We start from the raw sequence: 17,241 nt of genomic DNA on the forward strand, positions 1-17,241 counted from the left end.
GATCTCCTTCTGAGAATGCTTGTCACCTGGCTGTCTGTGATTTGCAAACATAGTAGCATGATGGCAGAAAAAGACCAAGTGGTCAGTCAAGCCTTTTAATTCTAAGCATGTTCAAATTCACTTACTGTTGACGGACTCGCAAGCTCTGCTGAAAGTCTTGGGTACCGACCTAGCACAAGCCTACAATAAAATCAAATTCAGATTGATATCCAAACTCTCGATTTTAGTCAGTGACTCGGGCAGTATATATGCCTAGGCAGTGGCCGTGCGTCCATAAAGGGCGCAGGTGTGGCGCCCCCTCTCCCCTGCATCGCTCTATCACCATAGATGGATTCATGCAATGCACCCCCTATTCAGGTGTTTGGACCCTTTTCGGGCGCCGGGCACCTGAATTACACCGGCGGGGGTGTTTTTTTGGAAACGCCTGTTTGCCAAAAATGTGAACAGCAGGCGCCATGCTGGGCGTTCGCTGTTCACTCAGCTGTGTGTTAGCAAAGCAAAGGAATTCGCTTTGCCAACACTGAATCTGCTTCTTGGCCAATCGGGTTGCCGTGTCTGTTACCAGTCACCTGATTGGCTGAAACGTCAGGCGCTGTGACTGGACGCCTGAGAGAGGATGGAAGAAGACATGGAGGACGTGCAGGAGACAGCCGCTGACCCACTCCGAGACAGGTAAGTGCAAGCGGCATCTGATGGGGCACAGTGGCGGCATCTGGGGCACAATGGCAGCAATTGAGGAGGCCTTTATTTTTTTTCAGTTTGTTTGCGCCCCCCCCCCCAAAAAAATTTGAGCACCAGCCGCCACTGTGCCTGGGGATTACAGTAGCATTACAGCCAGGCGGTTAAAGAAAGATTGGTAGTGACGGTCCCATTTTTGTCATGCCCGGTTTCCTTTTTGTTTTTTCCCTCTCCTTCTATTCATGGTCAAATGGTGGCACATTTTAACAGGGCCATAAAATAGAATTGTGTGACAAGCATTTTCTTGAATGCATTTATTTTTCTTGCGTATATTGTATTTATGTGTCTTCATTCTGTATTTATTTTCATTGCTACAACATATCTCATCCGGGATGCTATACAACCGCTGCTCCTGTTTGCCAACTGCCCTCTTCATCAGTGAGAGGAATAGATGGCTGGGGTTGTGTTGGCATGGCACTTGGTGATTCCAGGATGAAAATAACATTTTCTTTTCTGGGCACTATTCTGTTACTGATGTTTTAAAAAGAGGGGGGGGGGGGGGAAAAGGCTTCTGAAAATTTTGAATCCATTCAAAAACAGACGTGACAACTCAAACGGGAAGCAATAATGAAAAATACCAGCATGGCATAGTCCTCAAGGGCATTCATTTTAAAGATGATTTCTAAATACATGAAGCATGACTGGATTTAAATGAGAGAAATTGGTACATTACATTTTTTACAGTAGCAAGATCAGACATTTTTCTCCTTTTTTGCAGTAAGCGAAGTAACAGCTGTAGATTGGAAAAACTTCTATTAGGTACCATTTCTATTCAAAATGGCCACATAACGTAACCTCATTATCGTTTTGGAGGAACTGAAACATTGTCTGTGAAAATAAACTTGCACCCCAAGGCCCGGATTCAGATACAATTGTGTATCTATCGGCGGGCGTAACGTATCTCGGATACGTTACGCCGCCGTAACTTAGGGCGAAAGTTCCGTATTCATAAAGAACTTGCGCCCTAAGTTACGGCGGCGTAGCGTATGTGGTCCGGCGTAAGCCCGCCTAATTCAAATGTGGATGATGTGGGCGTGTTTTATTCAAATTAATTGTGACCCCACGTATTTGAAGTTTTTTTTACGAACGGCGCATGCGCTGTCCGTGTAAGAATCCCAGTGCGCATGCTCGAAATTATGCCGCAAATCGCCAATGCTTTCGACATGAACATAAATTACGCACAGCCCTATTCGCGAACGACTTGCGCAAATGACGTAATCGACGGAAAATTTGACGCTGGCCGGACGTCCATACTTAACATAGGATACGCCTCATATAGCAGGGGTAACTTTACGCCGGAAAAAGCCTAACGTAAACGACGTAAAAAAATGCGCCGGGCAGACGTACGTTTCTGAATCGGCGTATCTACCTAATTTGCATATTCCTTGCGTAAATCAACGGAATCGCCACCTAGCAGCCAGCGTAAATATGCAACTAAGATACGACGGCATAAGAGACTTACGCCAGTCGGATCTTAGCCAAATTCCGGCGTATCTTGTTTTCTGTATACAGAAAAAAGATACGCTGGAGCATCCTAGAAGTTACGCGGCGTATCAATAGATACGCCAGTGTAACTTCTTTCTGAATCTACCCCAAGTGTCTTCGTACCTTTTTACCTAATCTAGATCTTTCCCAGAATTTCCCCTATTAAGAGTCCACATAGGACAAGGTCTAAGACGGACACATAGCCGCCAACACATCATATGAGGACAGCCCGTAACACACTTCTGTGTATATCTAAAGGTTCTAAACTTCATCCCTGTCTGCCAATGTTACCTGATTATGTCCTCCTTGTCAATATCCCTGCACAGTGCATGCAGTTTGCTTTGTGAAATTGTGTATTGCTTTGCTATAGCTCCCCCCCCCCCCCCTATTTTAGTTGGTACACTTGGAAACAAATTAATGGTAATGGCTAAACTTGTATTAAAAAGTAGACATGTGCACAACAAAAATTTTCGTATTTTTTTTTTTGTTCCGTTTCGTCTCGTTCCGTAGATTCGTCATTTCGTAAGACGCAAGTTTTCCTATTCAGGCCTGTTCGTATTTTCGTAACCGTTTTATTTTCGTTTATACTTCGTTGATTCGAAATTCGTAATTTTGTTAGATAATAATTTTTGTTTACTGGAATTTGTAATTTTGTACTTTTTGTAAATGCATAGCAACACGCGGCTAATCCATATTAAGATGTACTTTCTCTTAAGCCCTGTACACACGGTCGTACTTTTTGCCAACAAATGTCAAAATGAGCGTTTTCAAAAAAATCCGACCGTGTGTATGCTCTATCGTACAAACTTTTTCGGTTTCAAAAGTCTGGCCAACTCCCTTCAGACAAAAATCCACGGAAAAGTTTGTTTGAAGTCCGATCGTGTGTACGAGGCTTTACACTGTACAATGTAACTCGGCACAAAAGAGAGAAGCTGATTGGCTAAGATATTAAGTAATCACTCACTAACTACACTGCCCAGTGCCCATTCGAAAGAACGATACTTGTACACATATTTACGAACAGACAAAGAAAAGGATTTACGAAACACACAAATGAAAATATGAACATATGAATGAAAATACGAACAGACAAAGGATTTAAGATACGGAATGCAAATCGTTCGTTATAGATGTCATTTTTGTTCTTTTGCCTTTTCGGTGTTTCGTATTTTAGTAAGATTGTCCAATCATACGTTCGTATTTTCGCTTGTTCGTTATTTTGCTTATTTGTAATTACGTATTTTTCGTATCTTGGTTCTTTCAGCTTTTTGGATGTTAGTATTCGTACATTCGTATCAATTCGAACAAATTCGTACAAAAATTAATTTGTTACGAATGGTAAGTGGGAATTCACATGTCTATTAAAAAGCCACACTTCATGTTAAAGTGCCTCTGTACACTGAAAACCCTACTCTGATGTCTAGAAACAACTCTGTTGGAGGTGCCTATGTTTTCACATCATATTACTTTCCTACAAGAGCGGGCATGACCCCCTATGTCACCATAAACGTGTACTTCCGAAAATCTTTCCGAAGGTCTGATAAAGAGATAACATTCGTTTTAGACCCAATTGACACCTAAGCATTTTGTAGTTTGAAGCTCTAAAACTCTCAACGTCCCATGTATTTTACTGGTGAATGTCCACAAACCAAGCGTTAGACCAAAACCACAAGAATACTGCCCCAGACTCATGCGTTACCGTTTTTGGTATCATTTGTTCATAAAAACAATAAAACCTACTAACTAAAACAGTATACATTTTTTTTTTTTACAAAAAGACTGGTGTCACTCCTTAGATACATCAGAACCTATTTAATAGAAGGAACAAAATGACAGCAGAAACGAGAACTAACACATTTCGAAGACTATACCTACTTCCCGAGCGCTCTGTTCTTTGTACGAAGTTTATTGCCATACAATATTTTGTTCAATAAATGGTACCATAGGTAAAATGAGGCTGGTGTGCCGTTGTCATTGACGTTGTTTTTTTTTTTTTATCTAACACATGTCCATGATCTGAAGGGGGCATACCTGAATACTACAGTGTGGAGTGGAGCCATCTAGTCCTTCCGTCTCAAACTGGTTTACATGGCCTCGTTCACTTTAGCGCAGATGTGTTACTTTGTATGAGCACTCTCACACCTAGAACTCCAAGCCTGAAGCTCAAAAGGCTACATAAGCTACTTTTGAGGTAGTGTGTTTTAGGATTCAATAGGAACACCAGAAAACGCTCAAGCATATTTCAGGCATTTTTGAGCTTGTAAGAACTGTTCTCCCTTGGTGCTTTCCATTGGGTAACGTAAATGTCTGAAGCTTGAATACACATGTAATATGCTTACTCAGGAAAGCCCAATAAAATATCTGAAAACTGATCTACTCGGGTATAAATACAAACTTGAAGTAGAGTATAATGGCCTGGCTGTCTCCTCACACCCCACTGAAGCCAAATTCTCTGCGTGATGGCCAAGGAACTAGCATTCTTCGATTCAGTTCAGCAATGCAGTAGTTGTCTGATAACCCCTCTGGTGTGACAATCGCTACCACCTGCTGCCGTTTGTGCCTATTTTCTAGTCTACATCGGTGAAGACAGAACCTTGTATGCTAATTTGTGGTGTTACAAATTGTTAAGCCATATCTGTGCTTGCTACTTTACCAACCATATCAGATGACAATATATTAAGTTTGCCTTTACTAACAGGTGCGGTGCCTTTTGCTTTGATTATAGTACTATCCTGGGTACTAAGTATTACTTTCAGTGCTTTTTGTGTGATATTGCATGCTCAGAGGGGCTGAAGTTCTAAACCTTTTAACGCCAACGCCACCCGACCCTTTAAGCCTCGTACACACGATAGGTTAACCAGAGGACAACGGTCTGAAGGACCATTTTCATCTGTCAAAACCAATCGTGTGTGGGCCCCATAGGTTATTTATCCTTCGGTTAAAAAAAAAGACCACTTGCTTTAAAATTTAACCGATGGATTGCTAACCGATAGGTCAAAGCTGATCGTTGGTATGCAATTGAACTTCATTTTCTTCAGCATGTCGTTGTGTTTTTACGTCACCGCGTTCTGACACGTTCGGTTTTTTAACCGATGGTGTGTAGGCACGAGATGGCTGGCTGCTCCCCACAGCTCAGCGTTCCAATGAGCATGGAGGAGCAGAGCTGCTGACAGGCAGCAGCTCTCCGCTCGTATCGGTGAGAACCGAGCCATCGACTATGTTCGATGGCTCGGTTCTCCGTGAAGAGGCAACGGGGGACAGATGCAACATTGGTCCGATGCTGCATCCACCTAGGCAAGTATGACTGGGGGGAAAAACTGCAAACCCATACTTCACTTTTAAGGAGGTTGAGACAAAGAACAGAGGACCCGTCATAGCAGCGGCTCCTATGGGGGTAGTGCTATATTTAAATTGTGCACACCTGTGAAATGGTGACAATCTACGGGACCTAAAATTATCAATAGCTCTGATTCCCTGAAAGCGAGGTTAGACTCCTATGATCAGCCTAGATGTGTATCGTGAACCCGCTATGTGGGGCTCCAACATCTCGGTCTGCCCAGCACCCCTCCACCTCCCGTCCCCTCCCCCACATTTGATCTGCAAACCCTCTTCTGTCCTTCCCCTCTACCTCTCCCTCCCCTACCCCCCTACCCCTTTCTCCTTTTTTTTTCTTTCTGTCTTCTCCTTTTCCTCCTCTCTTCCTCCTGCTTTCCGCTATGCCTGTCTCTTCCTTATTTCTATTTTGTGCACGGATATGTTTTTTTTTTTCCCCGGATTCTGATATTTAATGATGTAAACCGTCCCGACTTCACTGTATACCTTGTGTGATGATTATTTACACCCTCCTAGAGGACTGACGTTGTGTTTTCTACTCACCATGTAATCCTTGTTATTGATTCTATGTAATTATCCTATGTGCCTTGCTCATGTCATGGTACTTTGTTTCCTCAAATATGTTAATAAAAATCTATTCGACTCTAAAATTATCAATAGGTGACACTTTAAAAGCCTTTGCAGGTTATCGGTTTAGAGTTAAGCATGAGCTCTGGCATTAGAATTATTGCTCTCATGCTGACTTTCACAGTGATACCTCACATGTATTGTGCAATCACTGTTTACATGAACGTGTGCGTTTGCATTTGCGTGGGGGGATGATGGTGCACTGTATTTTTTTAATTTTTTTTAACTTGTAAGAAAAAATAAAATAAATTCCATTCAACTTTATTGCTATGATGGCTTTGGGCAGCGACAGACCCCTGATCTCTCATCTGCTTTTAAGGCAGCGTATCAAATGGAGATCTGTTTGATTAGCTGCCTCCATTGCTGCAATTGGTCAGGAAAACGCACGTTGATACTGGAAGTGAGGAAATCCTCATTGCTTCTGGCTTCTTTCATCCTACAGAAGATCGTTGAACGGATCAGTGGGCAGCTGTCCCGACCTTTTACAGGGGATGGCAGTGGGTGGTGGGAAGCCCTCCAAGTTCTGTAAAAGTGATCGGGTGGCTGTACTTGTAAGCTGCTGATCGCCAGCTGTAAAGAAGAAACATTTATATATGTATATATGCATCTGCTCGACAGGAAGTGGTGTTATATATATCCAGTGTTGCGACTCTTCTGGTTTGAATTGTGGCCTCTACCCTTCCTTCCATTCATAGATAACAACAAAACCTGGGGAATGCCCAGGGAAAAACCAAGCCTCCTTACCGACCAGCCTACAGAACAACCAAATTAACCTGTCTAACAGTATGCGTTTAAAAACAGGGGTTTTGTCCGCATGCATTTTTAAACGCATGGGTGATCCACGGAGCCGCGCCAAGGCATCCTTCCATTCATAGAGCCTGACTGCATATTACCTCCCTGGTCATTTCCTGTTTATTGCTGAGAAAATCTACTCCTAACGTTGCGACTATTAGGCTGGCCATTCACTTTACAATTTTCTTCTATAGATTTCCTTTAGATTTGACCTCGTATTATATGGTTTTGGTAAATCTAAACACTTTCAATCTGTGTGCAATCAGACAGGTCCTTGAACTACATAGTTGAAGGTAAATCTAAAGGAAAGTGAATAAGTAAATTTGTATGGTGTATGACCAGCTTAAAGCGGAAGTCCAGCTGGGAATTATTTTTATTTTTTTAAGTCAGCAGCTACAAACACTGTAGCTGCTGACTTTTAATAAGCACACTTACCTGTCCAGCGTGCCTGCGATGTTGGCCGCCCAAGGCCAATCCATTCTCCGGATCATGTGCCGGCGCTGCCATCCTCACTAAAGGAAACGGGCAGTGAAGCCTTGTGGCTTCACTGCTTGTTTCCTACTGTGCATGTGCGAGTCACATGGCGCTTTGTGACTGGGTGGTTGTCCTCTGGGAGACGCACAGTTCCCAGAAGACGGCGTGCCCCATTTACCAGGAGGCAACGTGAGGAGGAGAAGAGAGAAGATCACCACGGATGAGGAAGTGGCAGATTGGGACGATCTGCCCAGCAACAGTCATTTCTGGTAAGCTTTTTTTGGGGATATATGTGTGTGTGTGTGTATATGTATGTGTGTGTATATGTATGTGTGTGTGTATATATATATATATATATGTGTATATATGTGTGTATATATATATATATAATCTCATTCATACATACATACATACATACATACATACATACATACACATTATTATTATTATTTTTTTTTTTTTTTTAAGGGTGGACCTCCACTTTAAATCACATATTACCAACTTCATCCTTTTGTAAAAGAGCCCTTCTTCCTAAGCAACATGTTTTAAAACAGAGAGCAGGACAAGCAGATCTTGTGTCCTGATTTTACAAGACAATTTTTATGGTACTCTCTCAATATATTTTCATAATTGAAGGTTTTTATTGCACAAACACAAGGTTCCTGTCCGAACTGGAAGCTTGACAGCCGCTTAACGTCATTCAACTAGTTTATTTCTATATTTAATAAGACAACAAATACAAATTCTTGCATTATAGTCTAAATCATTAATGTCTCGTTGGATACTGCTGGGTCATTTTAACTCCCAACAGTTCATAGGATGGGAGTAATGTTTTAAGTCAACAAATCCATTTCTTTTAATCAGCATTTAATGTCTGAGATGCCCATTGAAGAAATGGAAACATATCCCCCCCCCCCCCCCCCCCCCGCCGAGAAGTTTCTCATCTAATAATGTAGGGAAGATTACATGTTTTAAAAACTGTTTAATTGGGCAGTGTTGATTTGAAATGCTGAAAAGTCATTACTGGCAAGAATGATGCTCCTTTGCAGCCAGGCGACTGTTTGTTTTCTATGGGTGATCTGAAAATATTAAACACTGTGCTTGTTCTTATAGAAATGTGGTTTGCGGATAATAACACAAATTTTTTATGCACATTGTAAAATTCTATCATTCTATTGCAACATTCAACTGTCCATTCTTTCAAAGAACATGAACCGTGGGAATTTTGGGAAACCTTTTAAAACTGATGGTCTCATGTTCTTATGAAGGACGGGAGTGACTTCTATAAGGAACATTCAACTGTCCATTATTTCAAAGAAGATGAAGAGTAGAAAACCGCTTAAAACGGATGCGCTCACCTTCTTATGAAAAACTGGAATTGCTTCTATAGGCAACCTTCAACTTTCCACTATTTCAAAGGAGATGAAGGGTGGGAAACCATTTCAAACCGATGCCCTTGCCTTCTTATGAAGAACTGGAGGTAAAATGTTACTAAACCCACAACAGTAAAATCAGTCTGTATATGCAGTAAAGCATGCTTCTTGTACTGACTGTAGAACCTAAGGAATTAATCCTTTGCATTGTGTAAACAGACTGTTTGCTCCCCGTCTTCTTCTGTGATCCTCCTCATTTCACTGTCCCCAATGTATGTCCTGATAAGACAGAGCCTTTGGAGGCACTCTGCACATGCTCAGTTTCGTGTTCATTGCTAGAGAGTTTTTTTTTCTTGGGCGGGTGCACTGTGCAGACAGAGGGCCAGGGGTCCTGCAGCCACATAGGACAGTCCTTCTACAAGCTTTGACCAGACACTGAATGAAGTCAGAAGACTGCTATATACTGCTGATGAGAAAAGGGATTTAGCAGTTTATATTTACTATATTCTCGCGCTCTCTCTCTCGAGCGCTATCTATCTATCTATCCATCTATCCATTCATCCATCCATTATATATATATATATATATATATATATATATATATATATATATATATATATATATATATATATATATATATATATATATATATATATATATATATATATATATATATATATATATATATATATATATATTAATTATACATCTACACACACACACCAAAAACGTAACCTGGCATGGGTTTAACCCTTCACTTCCCCATCCAAACGAAAATACAAAGTTTGGCAATGCATTCAGAAATAGGTGAGTAATGCCAGCTTTAGGGGGATGTTGGGCCACCTTTTTTGAAGAAAAGGGGGGGGGGGGGAATACTGATTTCAATAATGGTCTGCTACTAGTGGATGGTCCTGTGAATCTTGGCTCCATGCAACAAGAGCACAGAGCCTATTTTTCAGAGTAAGTCCCAGTGGAACCCAAGTGCGGTGGTCTCACTGTCTATTGTTTACTTCCTCCAGCCTCATAATGGTAGGCAGGGCCGCTGATAGGCCAGTACAACTGGCCCTGTTGTACCGGGCCCGGCAAGCAGGGGGGCCCGGGCAGCCTGAACAGATAGTTAATTAGTGTAAAAAAAAAATCCTCTAGCCATGACCGACTCCCACCCCCCAGTATCCGACACTGCCCGCATCCCCCGCCCAAATTTTTATGTGTTTTTTTTTTTTTTCCGGATAGCAATTGGCAGACTGCAGTGTTTGTTGTATGTAGCGGCAGGGGGAGGGACTATTTCTTCTATTTTGGGCGCGGAAGAATGCCTCCTCCGCACCCCGCGCTGGCTCAAGTCCCGGCCAGCGCGTCCTCTATAGTGCCTCCCCTGACGCTACGGCATGATTCCTCTCCCTTCGCGTGAGGTAGAAGCAGTGGTCACTGGTGCAATGCTCTGAAGACTCCAGTGGAAAAATGTAATAAATGGACATATTTCTTATTATGGGTGCATTATTACATTTTGTGCAAATGGGATTTAGCGCCTACCCTACAATTCCAGGGGACTGGTGGTGACTCCTAGAGGCTGGGAGGGCTTATTTCCTCAGGGTGCAGTTTACTAGGCATAGTGGGTGATGTACAAGATACAAATTGGGGCGCCAGTCACTTTTTCACAATAGCAAAAATGTGGGAGAGGGGGAATGGGGCACAGGACACCATTAGTCAAAAATGGTAACAATCGGCAGACTCCTTAGACAAAAAGTTGAGAAACGGTAGACGGCAGTACAGAAAAAAAGAGCCTTTAAGCTGAACCAGCACATCTGTACTTTGTAGAATAGGCTGTCTCTTATAGTAACTGAACTTGACTCACAGAAGATGCAGTAACTTTATGGATGATTCCGTCTTTCCCAGGCTCTCCATGGGTCCTGGATAAGCCTCCAAACAGCCACAGCAGCCAGTAGAACTCCTGGATAGGCCCTCAGGCATCAGGCCTAGCAGCCAGGAGCTGTTCCACACACAAAGACCGCAGTCTGGGCGGGAAAGACCTAGATTACCTGACTCTCTCCAAATTAATGCCTTCTCTCAGCATTCATAGCAGCCAGTCTGGCTGAGAAAGGTATGTTTATTCATAACTTGAATTCACTGCAGCTCATCATATTAACCACTTCCCATCCGCACTATAGCCGAATGATGGCTACAGCGCGGATCTGCTCTGCCGGGAGGCCGTCAATAGATGTTCTCCCTTTCGCACACGCCCCCTGCACTCAGGTGATCACAGATCCGAGTAGGAGGCCGGTCCCAGTCCCTTACCACGTGATCAGCTGTCATCCAATGACAGCTGATCACGTGATGTAAACAAAAGCTTGTTTTTTTTTGTTTTTTTTTCTCCTCAGTGACACCTATTGGGGCCAATTCTCAATGCCCACCCCTGCCACCCATCGGTGCTGCCCTTTTTGTTAAAAACAAAAAAAAAGAGGTGATCAAATACCACTAAAAGAAAGCTGTAGCTCTTCCTCTTCGCCATTTTAGCCGGCGCCATGAAGGTTGAGCTGTGCAGATTCAGCGGTTACAAGATCTACCCGGGCCATGGCCGGCGGTGTTCCAGTTCCTCAATGCAAAATGTGAATCTGCCTTCCTTTCCAAGAGGAATCCTCGACAAATCAACTGGACTGCTCGGTACAGAAGAAAACACAAGAAAGGGCAGTTGGAAGAAATCCAGAAAAAGGCGTTCTCGCCGTGCAGTGAAGTTCCAGAGGGCTATTGCTGGTGCTTCTATGGCTGAAATTATGGCCAAGAAAAAACAGAAGCCTGAAGTGCGAAAGGCTCAGAGGGAACAAGCTATTAGGGCTGCAAGGGAGGCAAAAAAGGCTAAGCGGACCACCAAAAAGACCGTTCCTGCTAAGGGTCCAACAAAGGCTGCCCCCAAGCAGAAGATTGCCAAGCCAGTAAAATTGGCGGCTCCCCGTGTTGGAGGAAAACGCTAAGCAACATGTTCCTACTGGATGTGTTAATAAATGACTATTTTGAAAAAAAAAGAAAGCTCTATATGTGGGGGAAAAAATTATAAAATTGTAATTTTGGTACAGTGTTGTATGACCGCTCAATTGTCATTCAAAGAGTGATAGCGCTGAAAATTGGTCTGGGCTGGAGGGGGGTTTAAGGCTGCATTCACACCTAAGCGACAGCCGCGTTCGCGTGTAGCGGCAGATTTGCCGCGAGTACAAATGTTTCAATTTTTATTTTTCTAAAAGTATTCCCATTGCTGTCTATGGGAAAACGCGCCTGTCGCGTGAAAAAAAGGGTCCGGGACTTTTTTTCAGGCGACAGGCGTTGCGCGTCTATGAGATGTGAACCATCTCCATAGACAGCAATGGGAATTCTCCCCTCTAGCGGCAGAAGCGTCCCGCGTCGGGCGTTTTGTCGCTTAGGTGTGAATGCAGTCTAAGTGCCCACTAAGCAAGTGGCTAATGTCAAAGGCAACAGCGCCACCTGCTGACAAAAAGGAGAAGCCACATTTAAAACGGGATTAGGAAGAAAGACATTTGACTAAAAACTACAAATTAGCCAGGCCGGCTACTGCCCAGCACAACTAAATTTACCTGTAGCCCTGATTTGAGACAAGGGTGCTACAAGGGTAAACTATACAGAGGTTTTTTCCCCAGCCTACTGATTGGATAGCACAGGAGCAGTCAGAGGCTGATCTGGTTAACCATCTACTCATTCTGCTCTTCTCCTGTACTCTCCTAGTTTGAGTGCTGCTCTACAGCAGATTGTAAGAGGCTGATATCAAGTCAAATTACTATTTGCATTTTAAAAATATATTTAATCATGTATTAATATGTAACTGTTTTAATTTGAGCTCCTTTTATCTGCCTGGAGTTCAGTTACTCGTACTGTAATTTAGCTGTAATTAGTTTGGCTGCAGCATTGCAATAAATATCTATAGTTGCTGATCTGGATTTCTAAGGCTTTTTGATGTTTCATTGCTGTTCTTGTAATGTCATGGATCCTGAGGTTCATTCTCCCACCATCATGACCTTGAAATAATAGCGTTTTCTGTGAGAGGCTGGAAACCATATTAAGACATAACTCAGCAAGGCAGCTATTGAAGATAAAATGTCATTAAATGAAGCTTTCGTCCATGGTTTATAATGTGCTATAAAACATCATTATGCTCGTTAATTGCTAAAATCTAGTCCTAGGAATGTTGCAGACTAGACGGCTATAGCCTGGGATATACTTAAAGTGAACTTATGGTTTGCCCAGGCTGGGCACATGCTCGTCTTTCTTCGTACTCCCCCACTGTGAAAAGCAAAGAGAAATGCCTAGTATGTCTGGGTATAAATGCGCATATGATTCGCTTCCCTTCCTCTGATGTAACGGCATTAGTGCCTGGTGTTTTTGCGGATCGTGTGCCCAACGGTGCACATTGGGTAGACTCCTCAAGAACTGTGGAGCGGCTACTAGATGCTTACACAAGGCTTCTTTCTTCACTCCCTTCAGCCAAATGGGGCAACAAAATGAGGAGAGCGTGGCTCTTAAAATGGATGTAAACCCTCTCCTATACCCAGCGAAGTAAATAGACTCGGATATGCAGAGATGAAACAAATCTCCCTACATAAGTTTCACATGTATATCTGCTGTCTTCAGCTTTATATACTATTAAGAAAGTGAACATTGTGTTAGAATTTGTTCTTCCCTTTTCGGCAGTGGGAGGGGAGTCTGGGAATATAGAGTGTTTTTTGTTTTCTTTTATTTTGAACGACACCAGGCAGATAAAAAAAAAAAAAAAAAAGAATTTCTTTCAGTAGAGCTAATGGCAAAGGATAAACTTTTACTTACCTGGTCCTAGACCCGGCAGGCAATGCCCCCCCATGATCCGTAGCTGGACTGTCCCTTGGCATTCTCACTTCCAGAACAGGGCTATGGACCATGCTCCTCAGGGCTTGATGATGTCAGGACTCCAGACCACTAAAGCGTGTGGGGGGGGAAATGTAAAAGCTGGGGGGGGGGGGGGGTGCTAGCGGAGGATCAGATAAATATATCTAGCCTTAGGCAGACCATACAAAGTTCAAATTTTAACCAGCCGAGATTCGAACTGTGTATGGGCAGGCTAATTGCACCAAGTTGATCGATCAACTTTGATACAACCAGCATGTTGGGTTTTACCTACGATAATCGCTATCGGCTGCTAAAGCCACTAGCAGTAATGATGGGATGGCAGCCATGCAGATTTGATGCAGTGTGCGGCATATGGTCTGAGCACTGACAGGCTGACCCCTTCAACCTCTGCAGCAATGCTGTCGGCACTCATGTATGTACATTTCCCAAAGAGAACCTCTGGATTTTACACTGAGCACGTGCACTCAACTTCTTTGGTCGACCATGGCGAGCCCTTTTCTGAGTGGAACATGTCCTGTTAAACTGGTCTATGGTCTTGGCCACCGTGCTGCAGCTCAGTTTCATGGTCTTGGCAATCTTCTTATAGCCTAGAGCAACAATAATTTTTTTTCAGATCCTCAGAGAGGTTTCTTTGCCATGAGGTGCTATGTTGAACTTCCAGTGACCAGTATGAGAGAGTGAGAGCGATAACACCAAACATAACACACCTTCTCCCTATTCACACCTGAGACCTTGTAACACTAAAGAGTGACATGGCATCGGGGAGGGAAAATGGCTAATTTGGCCCAACATTTTCACTTGGGGGGGTGTACTCACTTTTTGTTGCCAGACAGTAATGGCTGTGTGTTGAGTTATTTTGAGGGGACAGCAAATGTACACTGTTATACAAGCTGTACACTCACTACTTTGTAGCAAAGTGTAATTTCTTCAGTGTTGTCACATGAAAAGATAGAATAAAATATTTACAAAAATGTGAGGGGTGTACTCACTTTTGTGAGATGCTGTATGCACAGTGATTAAAGTATCTAATGTTGTGACAGGTACAACATCTAGCTGAGAATTTTGCTCGGAGGCATTTGCATTACTGCATATAGGTGGGCGAACCATGCTCTAGGTTGACTTGTGACTGCAATAGCACCTCCGCAGCTGTCACCAGAAAGAAGCCTCATCTTTAGATGACTCAGAACTTGTGCTGTGGTGTGAATCATCATCTTGGATCCCCTACAATACCTGCTGATTGACAAATCCTAATCTGCTTTACCACGGAATACATCAAACAACAATTTGTGTGATTTTCTTCTGTGGGTGTTTTTTCTTAAGGTCTTTTCAGCTTGCCATAGGCATTACCTTGTCAGAGACCCATAGATGTCCTGTTTTATTAATTACTTTACAGTGTGTGTATATATTAATAATTTATATGTAGCGGCCTGCTACTTTTTGGCTGGCGCTGCTTTAAATTTAGAGGGGTAGTCTGAGAGTAAGTTGACTGTTATTTTTCACTAAATTTGGGCCTCTGTTCCAGCCATGGCTGTACTGTGAGTGACCATTTTGTCTGGGATGCTGTTACCACCCCAGGCCGAGAGTGACAGCAGTCAGGTCAATGTGTTTTGGGTGTTCCCCTTTCGGCAGCCAATCAGAGGGAGTTGATCGTCCCGCTGTGCATGCTGGGGAGGAGTACTTAAAGCGGGAGTTCACCCGAAAAACAATTTTTAACATTAGATTGAGGCTCATTTTGTGAAGGGGAATCGGGTGTTTTTTTTTAATCGAAGCAGTACTTACCGTTTTAGAGAGAGATCTTCTCCGCCGCTTCCGGGTATGGTCTTCGGGACTGGGCATTCCTATTTGATTGACAGGCTTCTGACAGGCTTCCGACGGTCGCATACATCGCGCCACGAGTAGCCGAAAGAAGCCAAACGTCGGTGCGGCTCTATACGGCGCCTGCGCACCGACGTTCGGCTACGTTCGGAAAATCATGACGCGCTGTATGCTACTGTCGGAAGCCTGTCAATCAAATGGGAACGCCCAGTCCCGCAGCCCATACCCGGAAGCAGCGGAGAAGATCATCTCTAAAACGGTAAGTACTGCTTCGATTTAAAAAAAAACACCCGATTCCCCTTCACAAAATGAGCCTCAATCTAATGTTAAAAATTTAGTTTTTGGGTGAACCTCCACTTTAAAGAGGGGGTTCACTCTATAATTTTTTTTTTTCTAGCATTAAATTAAGCATAGTAGCGCGAGCTACAGTATGCCTTTATTTTATTTTTTTATCCCCGTACGCTCTGTTTAATCCTATAGTGAAGATTCAGACTCCCCGCGGGGAATGGGCGTTCCTATCCAGAGGGAAGATGATTGACGGCCGGCTATGGCGCGTCACGCTTCTCTGGAAATAGCCGAAATAGGACTTGGCTCTTCACGGCGCCTGTGCCTAGTCTGTGCGCAGGCGCCGTATAGCGCCGTGAAGAGCCGATACCTACTCTGGCTATCTTCGGGGAGCGTGACGCGCCATAGCCGGCCGTCAATCATCTTCCCTCTGGATAGGAACGCCCATTCCCCGCGGGGAGTCTGAATCTTCACTATAGGATTAAACAGTGAGTACGGGGCAAAATAAATAAATAAAGGCATACTGTAGCTCGTGCTACTATGCTTAATTTAATGCTAGAATGTTGTTATTGAGGGTGAACCACCGCTTTAAGGAACAGACATCACTAGTCCGAGGTCGTCGTCGATCCTGGGTCTGTTGTCCCACCACCCCCTGTGTGTGGCCCTCATGGCCGGTGGTGCGTGTTCAAGTGTTCCTGGCTCCGGGACCACGTTGGTGCGGGGTTGTGATCTAGGGAGTAGGCCTGGTAGTTAGACTGGGTCTACACTTACAGAGTGGTCCTGTGCTGTCCGAGGGAGGAAGCCACTCGATGAAGAACCTTGGAGAGCACCGAGCAAGAGGCTGGTATCTCAGGAGAGGCCTTGAACTTCATCGAAGGACGCACTACTACTGAAAGGCTGAATGATGGTCTATTGTCAGTTCTAATTTTACAAGAAGTTCTTTGGGAGAGATCCGGGTACTTAATCCTGTGCTGAGAGGATTTTGGACCGAATATACCTCCATCTGTGGAAAGGTCTGTGGCAGAGACTTTACCAAGTTTCCGTGTGACACCCTGGCTGCTAGTATAGTGAGGAAGGCTTATCCAGGTGCGCAATACCCGCTCTCGCTAGAGTGGCGATTAAACAGAAGCGACAGACCGAAATGACACTTGGTGCTCTGGATTGAGGCATGTTCACACTATAGAGGGATATGATTTGTTTACAACCACTTTAAAGAAGCCTCTCACTGTATTGTTGCCCGGGCAACGAGTATACATAGCACTTTGTACTATATTCCTAGCTTGTCTCATTTCTGGGTGCAGTAAACTGGTATTTCCCCTGTTTTCCAAGCACACATCTAGCAAGGAGACAAATTTTTATTTAGCTATGATGTGACCGCTTCGGTCTTGGGAAATAAATGGAGGGGGGGGGGTCTTACTGAGGTGGGTGGGCTGAG

At 43.6% G+C, this 17,241-nt stretch overlaps 1 protein-coding gene and 1 pseudogene across 7 annotated transcripts in view; both read left to right on the forward strand.

Annotated features, from left to right (window-relative positions):
- Window positions 1–17,241, forward strand: part of WNK2 (WNK lysine deficient protein kinase 2) — a 312,062-nt gene that overhangs the window by 63,940 nt on the left and 230,881 nt on the right. The gene's annotated exons all lie outside the window — the stretch shown is intronic.
- Window positions 11,342–11,835, forward strand: LOC120945263 (annotated as a pseudogene).

Source organism: Rana temporaria, chromosome 7 (genome assembly GCF_905171775.1).
Source record: "Rana temporaria chromosome 7, aRanTem1.1, whole genome shotgun sequence".
NCBI classification, from domain to species: Eukaryota; Metazoa; Chordata; class Amphibia; order Anura; family Ranidae; genus Rana; species Rana temporaria.